The sequence below is a fragment of the Pogoniulus pusillus genome, chromosome Z, assembly GCF_015220805.1.
Source record: "Pogoniulus pusillus isolate bPogPus1 chromosome Z, bPogPus1.pri, whole genome shotgun sequence".
Lineage (NCBI taxonomy): Eukaryota > Metazoa > Chordata > Aves > Piciformes > Lybiidae > Pogoniulus > Pogoniulus pusillus.
This window is the reverse complement of record NC_087309.1, coordinates 44947328-44967227: the sequence shown is the minus strand read 5'-3', so window position 1 is coordinate 44967227 and position 19900 is coordinate 44947328.

The window sequence follows — 19900 nt, the reverse complement described above, 5'->3', positions numbered from 1 at the left end:
GTACAGATTGGAGAGTGAGGCAGGCATAAACCTCATGAAGTCCAACAAGTGTAGAGTGAGTCCTGCACCTGGGCAGGAATAACCCCATGCATCAATACAGGTTAGGGGGTTGATCTGCTGGAAGACAGCTCTGAAGAGAAGGACCTGCCCTCACGGCCAAGAAGGCCAATAGTATCCTGGAATGCATTAAGGAGAGTGTGGCCTGAAGGTGAAGGAAGGTTCTCTGTACTGGTGAGACTTTATCTGGCATATTGTGTCCAGTTAAGAGATCTCCAGTTCAAGATGGATAGGGAACTACTGAGGAGAGTCCAATGGAGAGCCACAAAGATGATTAGGGGACTCTAACAAGGAGAGGCTGAGAGAACTATGAGGGAGTGGGGAGTGTGTGCTCAAAACTGATGGGGAAACTTATGCATGTAAATACTTAAAGAGTGGAGGTCAGAATGATGTGGCTGGTTTCTTTTCAGTGGTGGCCAGTGATAGGACAAGGGGGAATGGGTGCAAAGTAGAGCACAGGAGGTTTCACTTGAACTTAAGGAGCAAATTCATTACTTTGAGGCCTATATAGTAGGCTCGCCAGAGAGGCTGTGGAGCCTCCTTCTCTGAAGACTTTCAAAACTCATCTGTGCAACCTGATCTAAGCATATCTGTGTTAGCAGAGGGGTTGGACTGGATGATATCCAGAGGTCCTTTCCAACCTCTACTATCTCTCATTCTGTAAGAAAGTTCACAGTATCACAGTATCACAGTATCACAGTATCACCAAGGTTGGAAGAGACCTCACAGATCATCAAGTCCAACCCTTTACCACAGTGCCCAAGGCTAGACCATGGCACCAAGTGCCACATCCAACCTTGCCTTGAACTGCCCCAGGGACGACGACTCCACCACCTCCCCAGGCAGCCCATTCCAGTGTCCAATGACTCTCTCAGTGAAGAACTTTCTCCTCACCTCCAGCCTAAATCTCCCCTGGCGCAGCCTGAGGCTGTGTCCTCTTGTTCTGGTGCTGGCCACCTGAGAGAAGAGAGCAAACTCCCCCTGGCCACAACCACCCCTCAGGTAGTTGTAGACACAATAAGGTCACCCCTGAGCCTCCTCTTCTCCAGGCTAACCAATCCCAGCTCCCTCAGCCTCTCCTCATAGGGCTGTGCTCAAGGCCTCTCACCAGCCTCGTCGCCCTTCTCTGGACACGCTCAAGCATCTCAATGTCCCTCCTAAACTGGGGGGCCCAGAACTGAACGCAGTACTCGGGGTGTGGTCTGACCAGTGCAGAGTACAGGGGCAGAATGACCTCCCTGCTCCTGCTGACCACACTAGTTCTGAGCATCCCAACCTCCAGAGATTTTCAGTGGTCTTGCACTGGGTAGTGAGGGGAGAATTTTAGCTCAGACAAGAATAATTTCTTCACTGAAAGGGTTGCCAAGCATTAGACAAACTTCTTGTGTAAAGGTCGAATCCCCATTCCTGGACATACATAAAAGGCATGTAGATGTGGTGATTAGGGACATGGTTTAGCAGCAGACTTTGTAGACTTGGTAGTTAATGGTTGGGCTCAATGAATGCAAAAGTCTTTTCCAGGCACACTACTGATGCTGACTGTTGTTTTCCAGTCTGTATTAGCCAGCCATTCCCCTCTCAAACATCCAGATTGTTTAATTCCTGCTGAAATCCCAGCCTCAGTGTAGACAGCAGAGAAGCCACTGAGGTTTCTTCTGAGTCATATTATACAGTCAAGGTAATTCCTTGCAGGGACATTTTGTGTGCATCCGTGGACTGACTTTCTCCATCATATAAACCCTTCCAACAGATTAATGCCTGGCTGTGGGACTGGTGCCAGCAGCAACATTTTGGGTTCTTTCATCACAAGCTACTCTACAAGACCCTAGGTTTACTGACTATGGATAGGAAATGCTTGTATCTAAGGGCAAAAAGAATCCTGGGATGAGAACTAGCAGGGCTGAATGCTAGGTCTTTAAACTAATTTTGAAGGGAGTACAGGGAAAAAATTAGAACCACTGAAGGAAAATATGGGACAATTTTGAGGCAGGGTACCAGCTCCACTGCTGTCTCAGATGTGAATTTCATTATACCCACAATGATAACCAATGCTTCTCTACTGAGTCTCTGAAGTGCCTCAATGCAAGGAGCATGGGAAACAAACATGAACTAGAGATCTGGATGCAGTTGCATGATTATGATCTCATCACAATCACAGAGGCATGGTGGGACATCTTGCACGACTGGAATGTGGCAATGGATGACTATGCGTTTTTCAGGAAGGACAGACTGACAAGGGGAGGTGGTGGATTTGCTCTCTAAGTGAGCCAATCTCAATTTGCAGCTGAAAGACCAAAAACATCAAGCAGAAACAAGATCAAATGCATACTGATCTACCAGGCATTATACGAAAAGCAAACAGTATAGGACTAGGAATGTGTAACGTTGCAGGATTTTACTAGGAATACTAACTGTCTGTATGCCAGGACTATATTAACACAAAAGAAGGGGGAAAAAAAAAGGCAAAGCCCTGTAACAAAACACTGAGCTCAGTGACCTGTGGGGAGAATCTTGTGTGCAGTTGTCGGATTTAAAATTACCCATCCATATTTCTTCAGCTAGATGCAGAACAACAGGTCCACACAGCCTGACCTCATAAAAACAGGGTGTAGAAAAGCAACAGAGAAATGATCCTTTCAACATGGCCTCAACAACATGATGCAATTACATCTAATGTGGATAATGGTCCTTCCTGCAGCCCCATGCCCGTGTGACTTTGCACTACCTTGCTGCTTCACCCCATGTGAGGCAATTACCACAGGCTTTACTTTGCTGCAACTTAGTTCAGCTGAGCACCTGGGAAAATAATTAATTATAGTTTTGTCTACTTTTTCATAATAGTCCAGCTGAAAGAGTTCTTAGTTGTACAGGAAGCATTTTACTGTCTACTCACAAAAAATACCAAACATATTACTTACTGACATATAAACAATCTACGTATTTTTCTCTCTTCCCAAAATTTTATATAGGCTGCTGGCCACAGTGAGGTGAGGATTTTAAGGGGGTAGTAGAGCTGTGAAAGCAGATTTTCAAATTCCCAGAGATGCTTTGCTTTTTGAAGACATTTTTGTCAGAAAAACCTTATTGCTAGGGCGAGTGTTACGTCTTTGTTTCACACCAGGGTATGCCTATGTGGACACACAATTGCTTTTAAGCATGTCTTTGGTTTTGTATATGATAAATTTGCATCCAGATCACATGCCTTGTTGCATGTTAAGCCCAATCACATGGCAAAAGACTTCTTTGATGCTACCAGCAATATTCTACCTGTTGTGGTAGGCCTCATAAGCCCAAAATAGGCTTACACATGTTCTGCCTTGCCTTGACATGTTTTTCTGCTCCACCAGGGAGGCAAGCACAGGAAATGGGACACAAAAGAACCTGTAGCCACTGAGTCTGGCCTGCCCAGGGTCCTGTGGTGTAAGGTACACACACTTAGCTTGTGCCTGCCTAGTGCAAGGCCTGTGCTTTTCCCAAATTAGGGAAAAATGAGCCTGTGGCTTTGCCTAATATGGTATGATTTGGCTAACTGCCATCCTGATTGGCTATTCTGTGTCCACGGGGCAATTAATCTCAGCCCACATTGATAAAAGGAGATATGCAGGTGAACAACCTGCTTTTCCTTCACTGCTTTTGCTTCCCTGATTTGCTCCCCTGCTCTTTGCTGTGCTCTCCACTGTGCCCAACTGTACTGCTATTGCACACTGCCTTATTGCTTGCCTGGTAAACTCCGCTGCCTCCAGTTACCAGGAGCAGACCCTGGATGCCTATATGCAATCAGACTGTGTGGCCAGCCTGACATTGTGCTGAGACTGCACAATGTCTGTCTCTGCACCTGAAGGTCCTGCCTAGAATTTCTGGACATACATACAGATCGTCCAGAAGAAGCCAGGAGAACAAAGTCAGAGATTGTCTGCATCCTTTTCCCAGAAGCTGGGAAGATTCAAGCCTCAACATCCACCAAGACAGAGTCCCCTGAAAGCATTTGGGCACTGTCTGGACTGTGGCTAGCCCCCGTGAGGGTAATAATAATAACCTGTGAGTAAGTGCTTCAATGCCTCTTTGTAATTCTCTACTGCCTTCTGCCATAGAGGAGAAAGAGCTTGAGCCCAGCTACTGGGCAAATGGCATATTGACTGCAAGCAGCACCTGACTGTGGGAACCTTCTCTTCCAGTTCAATTAATGTTTATATATTTTGCTGGTTATGTCAGATGTAGATTATGTACATAGAACGTTTCCATAACTGTGTAAGAACCAAAACATTATTAAAATGAGTGGTAGGGGGTGGTGAGAGTTCTGAATAGCAACATTAATAAACAATATTAATTGTGTAAAATAGCATCTCACATTAATTAATTTCCCCTCCCCAACACTACCTTGTTGACATTTGCTGTGCTACTCTAAAGTCTAATTAAAGCTCTCCACCACAATGAATGAAAATGAGTCTCCAATCACAATGGCTTTGAGCAATTAAAAAGACTTTTGGACTAAATCAACATGAAGGAATCATTCCACCTGAACTCTTACTAAATATTTCTCCTATTCTAGCTCAGAGGTACTGCAAAGTATATCTGTGTCGGCAGGCTCAGGAAGGAATTCTGTGCTCCTCACATGCCAGTGAACTGAAACTGCATGGAGAACTGCTGTCAAAGTTTTGATTAATCCTTTTGTATTTTCAGATTCTGCTTTTAATAGGTAGTTTTGAAGAAAACCCTACTCAGCAGAGGTGAAGCTAGAGGTAGGCAGAACAAAGTGCTTCAGTTTGGTCTGGAAATCTGATTCATCTATAAAGCCGGGCAAGGTAGAAAATGCAGAGGTGGACTTCTGGAGTGAGTGAACTATCTAGGTAGGTATTCACATGACCACTGCCTTCTTAACAGATGGTTTTGTGCAAGATTTGACACTCAGCTACCTTTAATAGCTTTCTGTCACAACGCTGACTGCCAGGTTGCCTGCTATTGACTCCTTACACACAGAAAGCAAAGCCTGAGCTGTGAAATTAAATGAGGACCTCAAAGATTTGAACATAAGGTTTGATAAATGCTTTCCAGCATCTGAGCATGAGTGATAAAAAGCTTGGTTTTTATCTATACAGTATTTAGATGACTGCATTAATCACAATTTGCTCAGGATCGAAAGCCTTACTAAACTTGCCTGCTCACTGTTGTGATGGTTTGGGTGTACCCTGCCCCCCCACACTTTTAGAAGCACCCAACTAGACTCAGCCAGGCTCTGGGAATATAAATGAAGCTATTTATTTACAGCTAACACAATATGCAAGCAGATATTTACAGTATATACAGTTATGTACAGAAATATACAAGGTAAAAGTAATACAGAAACACAACTCCCCTCCCAGAAACCTGAGTCCCCAGGAGGGGCTCTCAACCACCCCTGCACCTTCCCCCTGCCCCTCTCAACCTTACCCCAGTCCTAAGGAAGAATGGAGGTTCAGCCAAGAGGTTAAGAAGCAAAGTTAGTGGAAGGTGAGGTTAGAGAGATGCAGCTCAGTCAGAAGCCAGAAGCAGAGAGAAGAAAATGGTGAAAGTGTTATCTAATGTTTTTCTTTCTTGTTCCCATACATCTCAGCGAGACTGTGAGGGGAGTTGACATCACAATTGTTTTCCTTTCACAGCCTATAATCTACTTTTTCTCACCAAAACATTCTACCCTGCTTCAAACTAGCACAACTGTCTTAACCCTAGCTCATCAAATCTCTGTAACACAACTATCTGTGTCCCTTGCCTCAGACAAGAGCCTTTCAAGATTCAGGCCCCCAATCTTATCATTTGCAATTAAACAGATAAACAATAGTAGCTTGCAGTCATTCTGATAAAACGTTTCAAATTCTTACAACCCATGCATTAGCTGAATAAACCAGCAATGTTAGCCTCTGCACAGTGGTAACCATTCTCTTGTTATCACTTGTCTCACACAGAATCATTGAAGTTTGTGTGGCAGCTTTCCTTGACAAAGTGTGTATTTCTATATTTCAGCTGTATGTGGTTTCTTGAACTGGGAAAACATCTCAGTTACAGTAGGTAGTTTGTGTCCATTTTAGGAGATGCTCATGCAACATCATCTTCATTTTCTGGCCCTGATACTGTCTGCAAACATATTTCCAATGAGCATTGTTTTTCTCAGACAGGCAACTCATATTTCCTGAATAATATTCTGCAAGATAAGCAGTAAATAGTCATTACAAACAAATATAAGTTTAGATTTTGGTGCCATTTTCCACCAAAACAAGATAGAGGTAATTGAGACTAATGATTAACTTGTCTAAACAAGGTTTCCTTGCTTGAAAGGCCTAATCTAGAAACATAAGCAGCTTTTTTTTTTTTCAAACATTACAATGTCAAGGTTCCTATTTTCCACTTCTCATAGAATCATAGAATCAAGCAGGTTGGAAGAGACCTCCGAGATCATCCAATCCAACCTAGCACCCAGCCCTGTCCAATCAACTAGACCATGGCACTAAGTCTTTTCTTGAACACCTCCAGGGACAGCTACTTCAATAGGGCAGCCCATTCCAAAGGCAACTGTGAAGAACTTCCTCCTAACATCCAGCCTATACCTCCCTCAGCACAACTTGAGATTGTGTCTCCTTGTTCTATTGCTGGTTGTCTGGGAGAAGAGACCAACCCCCACCTGGCTACAACCTCCCTTCAGGTAGTTGTAGACAGCAATGAGATCACTCCTGAGTCTCATGTCCCAGCAGCAGTCTGGGTCTCATTTACCGCTCTTTTCTCTATCTGTAAGAATCCATATGTAATTTGAATTTTGTTTTTTAAGTTGATTGATACATATATGAAATATTTTCCTGGATTTTGTTCTACTGCTATTGTAAAATGTTCTACTAAGTGCTTTTGCATTAGCAAGATCTCTCCTAGTATTGCATTCATACAAGGAATCATAAATAGTCTTGGAAGATATCAGTGGGGCTCATTCTGGTCATCATGTTGAATGTTAGATGGTCACTCTCCACTGTCACTGGCCTCTCAGAAATAAAGCTGTCAATCCTTTTGCATGTAAGAACTTAGCCCAGCTGTCTAAGCATAATAACTTTTAAAAAAACCACAACAGATATTTATGGTATATATATTAAAACTCTCCAGCTATGACCTGACAGAAAGATGAGCACAGCACCAGCATACTCTTTGGAAGCACCTATGAATAAGACAAATGTGAACTCAGAGTGGCACCTCAATAGTTATCTCAGTATTGCAAAACACTTCTAAAGGTTTCCCTGCATGCCTCTGATACTCTTGAGTAAAAAAATCTTGTTAAAAAGAAAATAAAAAGAAGACTCTCTGGTTTTGATTGTATTTGTCCTGTCTGCTGTCTGTGCTCCCCTTGCCATGCTGACATCACAGTTTCTAACACTCCAGACATGGATCTATCCTATTATTACTGAACAATTCATCTGAAATGAGCTTGACAAGGCAGGCAGCACAGCCCTGAGGCAGGTTGCTGCAAGATACTGATGAGTCTCCATCCCTGAAAGTTTTCAAGACCAGAGTAGACAAACCCAAGTCAGACCTCATCTGGTGCTGGTGAATGTGTCCATCTGGCCAGCATTTCTGTATCGGTAGTGTAAACTGATCATTTGTACACACCGAGCCACAAAACTGACAAATGCTTTGCAAACTACTTTCTGTAAATGGTTCTGTTGTCATCCTCTCTACCTAAAGTCCAGTGATAGGCAAAGCTTTGACGGTTTTTAAGCTGTATAATCCATTAAACACTTCCTGTTTTAAGTGCTTGGCACTGTCTTGACCTGTATGATTTGCCATGACATGTTCAGTTCAGTGCTAGCTTTTATCAGTACCAGCTTTGACCCAGGTGATTTTCTACTGCTTGCTTATTCTCATGCATTTTTGGATACTTGAACAATGAGCATCGCTCTGCTTTCCCTCAGCTGCAGCTGGAAGCATCCAAATACATTTGGTGTGGCAAATTCTGACTGTCTTGTCAAAAGTAATTTCTGGGGTTGTTCCCCAGAGTGTCTTCCACAAGGACCTTGTCCCTAATCAGGGTTGCAGTTAATATCTTCAGCCTGACAGCCAAGATTGTCCCCTCAGGGTCCAATCATTCATAAAACTTCTGTTTTCTCCATTTTAAAAATTCTTGTCTCTATTAAAAACATATAAAGCATATGTTGAAAAGTCTTATGAAATAAAGTGCAGGACTCCTCAAATTTATGTATGACAGTTTCATAGTCATCCCTCTTTGCATGAGTTAACTGAAAACTATTAAAAGCATCATGAGTTTAAGAACTAATGGCTACCAGAAATAAAACTGCTTTCTGACATTGATTACAGCTTGCAGAAACATGGGAAGGTCTGGTTCAAATCACCTCCAGTTGTCCTTGCCACATCCAGCAATTTTGTGCTGGATGCAATTTTTAACTGATCCCTTCTGACTCTTAGGGAGTTTTTCTGAGGTTCACTTTATAGGTAGTAGCAGGAGTTGTTCAGCAGCTGACCAGGATCCAGGTGTCTACAGAATTCTGCTCAGTTTGGCCAGTGCATGAGGCAGGAGCTGGTTCCACCAATATGTTTCAGAGACCCTTGGAGGTACTGCTTCCCATGGGGGCAATACCCCAGTCAGATAGTAGCTGACCTTGCCTTTTCACCAGCACTGCGATGACTTCTCTCAGCTAAAAGAGTTTAAGAGTAAGCTGATGACTGGCAATGTACCCTGACAGCCAGGCTCCAGAGGGAGAAAGGAAATCTTAAGGGATGCGATTTGTGCATCATTTATGCTTCAGAATGTCACCTTATGAAACTTGCCTTCAACTCCATCTATCTTATCCTTTTGCTTAGTTACTCATCTGAGTACCTCCCTTATGGCTGTAGAAATACTGTGTAAAGTCATGTTTTACATTTGAGGTGATTTTAACTTTTAAAACATTATTATTATTATTATTATTATTATTATTATTATTATTATTATTATTATTATTTTCTGCAGATTTGGGAGTGTTTTTTCTACTTAGATGTTAGATTATGTTGTCAAAGTAGGTCTGAAAATACTCTCATAACTCTGACCAGCTCTTCTAGTATAAATGCCTCTTCTTAATAAAGTTGAAATTGCTTTATGCCATCCCTAGTTGAATAAAGTATTTTTGAACTCTTTCTGGCCCTAGAATTTACTTTACAGGTCTGATCTTGGTGTACTTCATCTTGCTGTACTATCTTTGCTTTTTGCTGTCCAGAAAACTGCAGGATATTTCTTCTGTTTCACTACTAATTTGAATGCCAGGTGTGTCTTTATAACTAGTTGTATTGGTTTTGCCTGGCAAGGTTTTGGCAGAGAAGGGAATAAGGAGTGGCTTTAGTGAGAAGCTTCCCCTGTGTCTGATAAAGCAAGTTCCAGCATGCTCCAAGACAGACCTGCTGCTGGTCAAGGCCAAACCCATCAGTATCAGTGGCAGTGCTGCTGTGATAGCATATTCAAGAAAGGGGGTAAAAACCCCCAAACTGTGCAATGTCAACCACAATAGGAGAGAGGAATGACAGTTCAGCAGACACTAAGGCTGGTGAAGAAGGAGAGTGAGGAGATGCTCCAGTGGGAGCAGCTCATGTGGGATTTCATGATGGAGCAGATGGCTGCCCAAAGGAGACTGTGACCCCAGGGGAAGTCCACACTGGAGCAGGCTTCTATCAGGACCTGTGGCCTCATGGAGAGAGGAGTCCATGTTGGAGCAGGTTTCCTGTCAGGACTTGTGACCCAGTGGGGGATCCACAGTGTAACAGTCTGTTCCTAAAGGACTTAATGGAAGCAAATTCTGTTGGAGCAGTGTGTGAACCACAGCCCATGGGAAGGACTCATGTTGGGGAACAGGATTGTCTCCTGTTGGAGGGATGGGAAGACACTAAGATGCTCAGTACTTTCTTTGCCTTGACCTGCAATAGTTAGACCACTTATTCACTGGGTACCCAACTTCTTAAGCCAAAAGATGAGAATGAAGCCCTCATAACTTAAGAGCAGACTTGTTTGGTTATAAATTACAACAGTTTCCACAAGTGAAGTTTGTTTTGCCTGGGATGGTAATTTGTGAATTATCTCTCCCCATCCTTACCTCAGCCCAAGAGCCTTTTGAAGCTTTTGTTGTATTTTCTCTTCCCTGTCCAGCCGGGGAGAGAAGTGACAGAACAGTTTTGGTGAGCTCCTGGTGTCCAGATAGGGTCAACCCACCACATATATGTGTTAATAAGTCAGTGTACACAGATGGCAGCATTAGTGTATGCTATCCTGCAGCGTCTGATGGCAGCAGGACTTCCTAAAAACTGCATTGTCACTTGGTGAAGATATGGGCCCAAAAGCAGCAAGACTGAAAAGTCCCTAATTCTTCTGCCCTGTTTTGTCTTTGCAAGAGAATAATTAGTTTTAATTAGTAGTGTGCTTAGATCCAGATCAATTTGCTATAGTGTTGAGCAAGCACACTTTCATTACTCCATAGCCCATTTTTCTTCCAAAGATGTCTTAAAAAGCCTTGAAAGCATAAAGTATCAAACTATTGATATTCTAGCAAATGATCAAAACATAGGGACTCTATTCATTGCTAACATCACATCATAGATAGTCTATGAAATTACATCAAAGGTCATCTTATGTCCCTATGTCATTACAGTGATTACATGCTGGGTTTACCAGAATGAAAATAAATTTGGAAGGCTAAATTATATTTAGTTAAAACTGCTTTGCATGTTTTTATCAGATGTGTCTTCTAGCTTGCAGTATGTCATATCATAGTCATTTTGTCACAGTGTCACAGTATCACAGTATCACCAAGGTTGGAACAGACCTCACAGATCATCAAGTCCAACCCTTCACCACAGAGCTCAAGGCTAGACCATGGCACCAAGTGCCACGTCCAATCCTGCCTTGAACAGCCCCAGGGACGGCGACTCCACCACCTCCCTGGGCAGCCCATTCCAGTGTCCAATGACTCTCTCAGTGAAGAACTTTCTCCTCACCTCCAGCCTAAATCTCCCCTGGTGTAGCCTGAGGCTGTGTCCTCTCGTTCTGGTGCTGGCCACCTGAGAGAAGAGAACAACCTCCCCCTGGTAGTTGTAGACAGCAATAAGGTCACCCCTGAGCCTCCTCTTCTCCAGGCTAAACAATCCCAGCTCCCTCAGCCTCTCCTCATAGGGCTGTGCTCAAGGCCTCTCACCAGCCTCATCGCCCTTCTCTGGACACTTTCAAGCATCTCAATGTCCTTCTTAAATTGATAAGCAAAGATGTTCTTCTGCATACACTGCTACACTAACATTCTTTTCTTACACTTGCCAACATGTTTTCAGCTGTACCTCAAGTTTTTCATTAGAACATATTTTGTTTTATATTTGAAGGCATACTTTGACTGACGATGTGATAACAAGCACATATGCAAAAACATATTGGGACAGTATTTCCACAACAAATATTTTAAGGAATGCAAGAAGTACTGGAGTAACCAAAATGATATGTATGTGTTTTATGCATACATCATAGTGTCTATATATTTTTATATATATATATAATTTGAGTTAATAATTTAATGAAATTGCAGAACTCAGTTCATTTTATGCTAGCATTTATTGGTTCTTTCACTTGATGGTCATTTAAAACTGAATAATGCCCTCCAAATAATTCAGTTTTAAAATAAGCATCTAATCATGGAAGAAATATTCAAATTATGTTTTTTTTTTAAATTTTGTTATAGATTAAATAACAAAGTCTGTATTCTTTGTTGTTGATTTCTGCTATTAAACCAACTACAGATAGTCACTGCTGATTGCAATATAAAGAATTATTCTCCTGGGCCCTACATGTATCCGTTCTCATTCTACACTTTAGAAGTCTATTCATCAATGACTCTGCAGTGTCACCAGAGCTTAGCGTGTGGATATTATCTTTCACTTATATTCTGGCACAGTCTTTTCGAGAGAAGAGAGAGACCCCAAGTGTGTGTAAGGTGTGTGACTGCCCTGCTATACACACAGGCACGCATCAATCTGTGTATCCATTTGTAGCTTATTGCACTTCGTTGCCAAGTAGCCCTTCACAGAGTGTGCTAGAATAGTCTTCATTCCTCATTCCACAGAGTCTCTTGTAATGTTTGAAATGATAAACCAGAGCTATTCTGTAAACAGGTAGGTAAGCATCAGCACCAGGAGTTTTTTTATATTCAGCACAAGTGAATTGCTGCATAATATAAAATGATGGCACTATTAATCCTGTAGCACTGGTGATTCGCAGCCCCCCTCAGCTATTGATACCAACACCATTGTCTCTGGCTTTAAACTTCATCAGTATGCAAACTGAGTGTCACTATGATGGGTGGTAACTTGGTTGGATGCACTTTCTACGTTTCTGGCAAATGAGTATAATTATTTTCAGAGCTGCGGGCAACTCATGCATGTTTTATCCTCCATCTGGACCTGCATGGTACACAATAGTGATAAAAGATGATTTCCCCCCTTGGATGTTCATAGGCCATTATCGACACTGTCCTGATAAAATGGTCATCTATCCCCTAGCACTTCTGTATCTGCCACAGCTTGACAACAAAATTATTTCCCTCTAGTACTAAAACACTTAAAATATTTGAGCCTTCTGTGCATATGTTTGCATTTTGAAGCATTCAGCATTAGTGTAATGTGGTAATTTATAAAGTGACAAATTACCTATGCAGAAATCTGAGAGGGGCCTTATGAGGTCTGCAAAGCAGCAGAAAAGAATGCAAAAGCTTTTTGCACTCTGTAGTAATAATCATATCAAGTGTCAGAGGCAGGTTTTAGTCTCCTATTATTAGTCCTTTTCAGTCCTAGGTTTAGTTACTATCTGCTGAAATTCACATGCCTTGGATTAAGCCGTTGTCACGATTGCAGCTCATGACTATGTACCATCCCTGCTTGACCAAAAGGGGGAAATATGAACATTCATTGCTGACTGTTCAAAAGACAACAAGGTTAAGGCAAAAAGGCTAAAATAGAGTTTATCAAAACTAAACTTTTATGTCCATAATAAATAATAAATAAGTCTAAGGGAAAAAAAGGAAAAGGAAAAGGAAAAGGAAAAGGAAAAGGAAAAGGAAAAGGAAAAGGAAAAGGAAAAGGAAAAGGGAGATAAAAAGGGAAAGGGAAAGAAAAAGGGAAAGAAAAAGGAAAAGGAAAAGAAAAAGGAAAGGAAAAAGAAAATGAAAAAGACAAAGAAAATTTAAAAGCAAAAGAGAAAGAGAAAGAAAACGAGAACGAGAACGAGAACGAGGAAGAGAAAGAGAAAGAGAAAGAGAAAGAGAAAGAGAAAGAGAAAGAGAAAGAGAAAGAGAAAGAGAAAGAGAAAGAGAAAGAGAAAGAGAAAGAGAAAGAGAAAGGAAAAGGAAAAGAAAAAGAGAAAGAAAAATCTGCAAAGCCAAGATTGCTCACAAGAAGGGAGAGAAGACCAACATTCTTTATTTCTTTGTTATAAAATCATTTTAATGACGAAAACCCATCAGTGCCATCATGTCCTTGCTCAGCTCAGATTGACATTACAGGCTTACCATTGACCAGCAAACAGCCAAACACCAGGATTTGCACTACCTGTACCAGCTGAGGTGAGGTACACTCTCTTGCTTTTACTACACTAGCCTGATTCTTCCCCAGATAAATTAAAGACTAATTTTGCTGGAGGACAGGAAAGAACTTGGTGTCTTCTGGCATGGTTAGGTCTGATACATGTACTTCCTGGGTGAGAACCAGGCAGGGTGCAGACATGCTGCACCCCTCAAGATGTCCCCCCATCTGTATGTGCTGACTGTGCCACCATCCTGTGTGAGGCTGACAGCATCAGTGCTCCTCATTGCGCCTGTGCCAAAGTTGTCATGGCAACAGTGCAACAGATCTGCCCTTATTCAATCTCAGAGGCCTCACTGAAGCATGATGCAACATTTGCTGGAGCCTGAACTCCTTTCAGGTCATGGCTCATGTGTCAGAAAACAAGTCAATGCACAGAGAGCATTAAACACTGCAACTGTAAGAAACATCTACTGTCCCGTGCCACGTGCTTGTGGTGACATTCAATTGTCAAGACCCCTTTGGAACCCATTTCTATCTTATTTACTTATTAGTTATTAATTCACTTATTGGACAGGAGCAGCAGTGGGACATGGGCAGCTGTGGTAAGCAGAGGGCAGCCTGGCAGCCCCAAGGTGACAACACTATGCCCCTGGCCACCAAAAGCACTGTTTCCTGAAGAAAGCAGTTCCATGACAAGTGGACAGAGCATCGTTCAAAGGGTCAGGCCTATGTCACAGCACCTTCAGCACCAAACAGCAAGGAAAAAAAGAGAAGCTTGTAAATAAAAACATCCCCTCCGTAAAGTTGGTCTTAGTTCTTAGCTACAGCACAATGAGTTTAGCATCTTGCTTGGCTGTGGCAATGAGAATGAAACATCATGCAGTCCTAACCTGCACAAGCCCAGACCAGGCATGGACTTCTACATTACCTTACAACTTACATTACAACTGCAGCACCTCTCACACATGGTTATTTCAAAGTTTCATGCTAAATCAGTTGACATTGCTTCCACAAGCCTGATTCTTACATTGTAATACCAACAGCTACTTTGGAGTCAGGAAAGCCATCTCTATATTGGTGGAGGCCAGTCCTAACTTGTAGCTGCATAGAGCAGGAGGCACCCTGGGACAGGAGAGGCTGGTATTGATTGTCAAGACCCAAACACAAGTATAAGGATCTTTCCAGACGTTTGCTCATCTTTCCAAACAGGGCACCCAAGTACCTTCTGTGCCTGCCCTTCAATCATGGGACCACCTCAACAGAAATCTGCCCAGGAGAAAAGCTAAAGGCTGGCATGATGCCAGAGCATCTCACACTTGTACATTATGCTGTGTCTTCTGTAAATCAACAACTGCCCAGAACACAGTTCTTCCTAGATGACTTCTGTTGGGACTGGACTGATTGAGAGTTTTGGTAGACAGTTGGCAGCCAGGGTCTCTGAGGTGACACAGGAAGGCAGGAAGGGACACCCAGTACCTTGCCTGTACTTCTCCCATGACTAATTGCGTGTTTCTCATTTTGCTCAGATCCTGGCATGCATGGCTGTTTTGAGAGCCATACCATTTTCAGGATGAAGACCCTCTGGCAAAGTGCTTGCAGTTTCTGGCTCACTATGGGCTGTGGCTGCTCTGCCGTCAGCCGTAGGGTTGCTGTGCAAACCTCTGATGGTGCATGGTTGGTCACCTCACACGGAGCACAGAGAGACAGCAAAACCTTCTGCAGTGCAGATTATTCGTTTGAAATGTGTTTTCATTTCCTTGATTTCTTTCCTGTTTTATTTGCTGCTTGTCTGTCTTAGCTTATATGCTGAAATTGGCACCTCATTTTCCCCTCAGTCCCAGCCTAATACTAATGCAGGCAGTGATGTAAGAACCTGAAAAAAGAATTCCAATCCTTACGCTCAATGAACTCACTGGTAATGGATTAAATATAACACTTTTTGTTATATGCTATGGAAATTGTTCTTGCATGTCTGAAGACATGCAGTATTATCAGGAATGGTGTGGTCAGCAGGAGCAGGGAGGTCATTCTGCCCCTGTACTCTGCACTGGTCAGACCACACCTTGAGTATTGTGTTCAGTTCTGGGCCCCCCAGTTTAGAAGGGACGTTGAGATGCTTGAGCATGTCCAGAGAAGGGCGACGAGGCTGGTGAGAGGCCTTGAGCACAGCCCTACGAGGAGAGGCTGAGGGAGCTGGGATTGTTTAGCCTGGAGAAGAGGAGGCTCAGGGGTGACCTTATTGCTGTCTACAACTACCTGAGGGGTGGTTGTGGCCAGAAGGAGGTTGTTCTCTTCTCTCAGGTGGCCAGCACCAGAACGAGAGGACACAGCCTCAGGCTACACCAGGGGAGATTTAGGCTGGAGGTGAGGAGAAAGTTCTTCACTGAGAGAGTCATTGGACACTGGAATGGGCTGCCCGGGGAGGTGGTGGAGTCGCCGTCCCTGGGGCAGTTCAAGGCAAGGTTGGACGTGGCACTTGGTGCCATGGTCTAGCCTTGAGCTCTGTGGTGAAGGGTTGGACTTGATGATCTGTGAGGTCTCTTCCAACCCTGATGATACTGTGATACTATGATATGATACGTAAGCCAAGTTTCCTCTGCTGTACTCTGAGTAAACAGGATTGGGTGTTGGGAACTGGCTGAAAGAGAGGGGGCACGAGCCCCTAGAAGCTTGTACAATCAAGCCTTGGATGTGAGGTCTGAGCATTGGAGCTGCAGTAAACCACAGCGCTGTGTGTGAAGAAGCTCAAAGGAATTTGTCCTTGAGCCTTCTGATAAACAGCTTCTGTGGGTCTGTGTCCAGAGTAGGAGGGAAATAGGAGGAATATGCAAATTGTAATATCTAGGTGCACTAATGCTTCTGCAGTAACCGCAAGTAGGGAGGATTATGCATATTCAAATATTCAGACACGCCAAATGCTAGTGAACAGTACCACATTGCAGGATGCGTGCGCTCACTTTTCTCACCCTAACTGAAAAGTTTGTGCTTTGTAACTTGAAGCCTGATGCTCTCAATAAACCGCGGATTGCTGGGATAGGTAGCTCACATTGAGTTGTCTCCTTGCTTTTGCTGGGATAGGTAGCTCACATTGAGTTGTCTCCTTGCTTTCCCATTCCCTTCTGCGATTGGGCTAATGGTGTTTTCTGTAAATGAGGCACATGTTAGATTGAGATCATGCAGGTTCTCTGTATTTTGTTACATTTTTTCTTTGTGACAGCCTTTCAGTGTCCAGTTTTCTTGTATGAGTGTCTCTTGCACTGGTTATCTGGGGGATAAGAAAAGGTCTAAAGAAGTCTGAGTTTTTACAATTGAATTGAATAAAGGGGGAAATGGATACAAAGATTGGACTAAGAATACAGAAATTGATTCTAAGGACATCAGTGCCTAGGCTCCAGCAAAATATTTTCCTTGTCATTGTTCTGCTATATGAAAAAAAAGGTCATTTATAGTAAAGGTGATGGTGGAAGAAAAGTGTTATGGAAAGTGAACATAGCAAGATTTTGCCAGTGATTTATTGTATCTGTATTTTGATTGTTCCTATACCACTGTTCAGCTTCTCTGCACAGAACTGTGACATTGCAGACTCCAGTAATGGATTTCTTCCAACGGACCCCTGCCAGTTTTGGTCATTGATCCAGATGTATATGCTGGCTCAGGAGAAAGAGGCTGCATCTAGATCCTGCCATGAACATTTTCAAGAGCAAGCTATTTCACATTTTAGTGTTATTACAGTATTGAATATGTACTGTATGTCAAACAAACCTCCACATGACACTGCAGATATTTCATCTATGGTATGGAGGAATGGGAGGATAGCAGCATAAGTTAAAACTGGAAGTTTAAGCAGTGGTTTGGGACATCTGTAGGCTAGAATATGGAATCTGTTTTTGCACAAGGCACATACAATCATTTGCAGATTAGCTGATTTCACCTAAACAAATACAAGAACACTTTCACAGAACCATAGAACCACAGAATTGTCAGGGCTGGAAGGCACCTCAAGGATCATCTAGTTCCAAACCCCCTCTAGTTCCAAACCCTATGCCATGGGCAGGGGCACCTCACCGTAGATCACGTTGCTCATAGCCCCATTCAGCCTGGCCTTAAAAAACTCCAGGGATGGGGCTTCCACCACCTCCCTAGGCAACCTGTTCCATTATCTCACCACCTGCATGGTGAAGAATTTCTTTCTAACATCCAATCTGAATCTACCTACTTCTAGTTTTGCTCTATTTCCACTAGCCCTGTCATTACCTGATAGCAAAAGAGTCTCTCGACAGCCTTTCTGTAGGCTCCTTTCAGATACTGGAAGGCTAAAATAAGGCCTTATCAGAGCCTTCTCTTCTTGAAAATGATCAACCCCAAACCTCTCAGTCTGTTTCCATACGAGACGAGGTACAGTCCTGTGATCATCCTTGCGGCTTTTCTCTGGACAAGTTCCAGCACATCTATATCTTTCTTGTAATAGTGTTTCCAGAACTGGATGCAGTACGACAGGTAGGGTCTCATCTGAGTGGTACAGAGAGGGAGAATCACGTTTCTGAACCTGCTGGGCACACTTCTCTTGCTGCAGCCCAGGATATGGTTGGCTTTCTGGGCTGCAAGGCACACCTGTGGCTCATGTTGAGCTTCTCATCCACCAGCATCCCCACATCCTTTTCTTCAAGCCAGTCACTGCCCAGCCTATATTGGTGCTTTGACATTGCCCTGACCCAGATCCAGGACCTTGCACTTGGTCTTGTTGAACATCATGAAGTTGGTATGGGTCCACCTCTCTAGCCTATCAAAGTCTCTCTGCATGGTATCCCTTCCCTCCAGCATGTCAGCCAAACCACACACTTTCAACTAGATAAAAAGGTATTCATGGACCAGAAGGCTTTTTTTAAGGGAAAGATATAGCTGCCTAGACATTAGATCAAAGGTGAATCATTGAAGCAGACAAGCAGTGTGCCAGTTGCATATGGGTATTATTTTGCCACAGTTCCTTTCAGGCTGTTTTTGAGTTGGTTTGTTTACATGCACAAAACCACTGTGGTTTTGGTGGCTATTTTCATGTCGTGTGAATCCTTTCATGAACACATCACACTTACAAAGAAAGGCAGTGAGATGTGCTTAACAGGGATGGCATTCTGTCAACCGTGGGATGCTCCTTGCAGAATAAAATAGCTTTGAGAGTGCTGCTGGTCTTTTCCTCACCTTACAGCTTTTCCAGAGATTTTTCCACCCTTATAAATATTCCTTGTATTTGAAGCAGACTTCTGATTTTTTATCATTCTGCCACAAAACTATATACAAAATTGGTTTAGGTTTACTTACAGATTCAGTTCAATTCAGATTTTATTCCAGAAAGGATATTATAGACAACTTTAGATATTTAAGAAGTCAGGAAATGGAAAAGGCTAAGCTATAAACACAGCTTTACCTCTTCTTCTGAGAAGAAGATTAAGGGGACAACAGGTCTTACTCATGGAGGTGAGATAGGCATTTGGCACTGATCCCTTACTGAATTCCTCTGCAGAAGCAACTTTCTGATGCTGCAGGCAATATCCAATAGTGTATATCCAGGCAGCAGAATTCCAAGGCAAGTGGCAGAGCCACCAAACTCAAATATTTTGAGCACTTCTTCCATGAGTGGGATGATCATGGAATGATGCTGTTTTCACAGCAGCAGGGGAGAGTCAAAACTGCTAGTGCCCCCCAGTCCAGGAGGCAGCAAGGAAGCTGGCTGCTGATATGGTCTGAGAGGGGCTGGTCTGGATACTGCCAGTGACTCTCTCTCAAAGGATCCCAGGGCTTGCCAGCCTGCAGGTTTGCACAGAAGGGTGTAAAAGTGGAAAGAACTGCCCAAAAGCAGGGACAGGGTAAAACTGAAAGCTGTGCAAAAAGGTAGGAGCTGTCCAAAAGTGGGGATGGTCCAGTCACACCAGGAACCTTTCCTGTTGGACACTGTGTCAAGGTGAGGAACTCTCAAGATGGGAACTCTCAAGGTGGGAACCATTTCCCGTTCTCCCTTGCTCTATTTAGCCTGTTCTAGACAAAGTGTCCATTTACCATTTTACACTGGGCAGAAAAACCCAGTCAACCACCAGCCCAGCTCCAGTGCAGACTTCCACATGCGTCAGCCCATGTGCAGAAAGGTGTTTTTTGCTGTTCCCACTTCAAGCACACAGGGCAGGGAGAGGGATCAGTTTTCACGACTTCTTCTCATATTCAAACCCACGGAGGGGGACTGTTCTTGAAATGAGTGCCATTGTCTGACTCAATTCTCTCTGGAGTTCCATCTCTCCAGATG